We start from the raw sequence: 832 nt of genomic DNA on the forward strand, positions 1-832 counted from the left end.
AGACTCAGTAAAAAAGCTACTAGACCACATTAGAAGATTCAGCAAAGTTGCAGGATCTAAGATCAACATACAAAAAAGCAGTTGGATTCCTCTAAACCAAAAATGACAGTGCTGAAAAGGACATTAGGAAACCAATACCATTTACAATAGCCCCCAAAGGTTGAAATATCTAGGAATAAATGTAACCAGAGAAACAAATGATTTAAACAAATAAAACTACAAAACACTACTACAAGAAACCAAAAGAGACCTATAAAAATGGAAGAATGCATACTCTGATTGGTGACCACATCCATCACTGATAAGGGGAAGTGAGGGACAAACAGCAATGAAGGTGCGAACTAAGCCTTACAACATTCAATAGATTCTTATGAGCCCAGGTGGAGACATGGGGACTCTTGGACCCAGAGTCAGTGGCATAGCCACAGAGGACTAGAGTGGAGAGTGAAGCGTCCAGCTGATAAGAAGAGAGGGCCTATGCATAAGAACACCCACACTTGCACATAACACCCACTTGACCTGGGTTCAATGACTGGATGATCAGAGCTCAACTAGAAAGGAAAGAATAGGAAAAAAAAAAGAGTAATCAGATACAATTTGATAAACTTGATCTACACCTATGGATGCAGTAGCTCAAAAGAGGGAAAAAAATCTTTACAGCGAGGATCATTTCCACCCCCTCCATACATAGAGTAGACAGGGATGGGCAACTTGGACACTGGCTACCCAAAATGGGGGCTACAAAGGCAAGAAATGACTGGCTTACAAGCTTTCAAGAGGGAGCCTAGATCCAGAGAGTGCAGAGAAAGGTAGAATTTCCACTAAGTAGTAT

This window comes from Chrysochloris asiatica, unplaced genomic scaffold (assembly GCF_000296735.1).
Source record: "Chrysochloris asiatica unplaced genomic scaffold, ChrAsi1.0 scaffold00012, whole genome shotgun sequence".
NCBI classification, from domain to species: Eukaryota; Metazoa; Chordata; class Mammalia; order Afrosoricida; family Chrysochloridae; genus Chrysochloris; species Chrysochloris asiatica.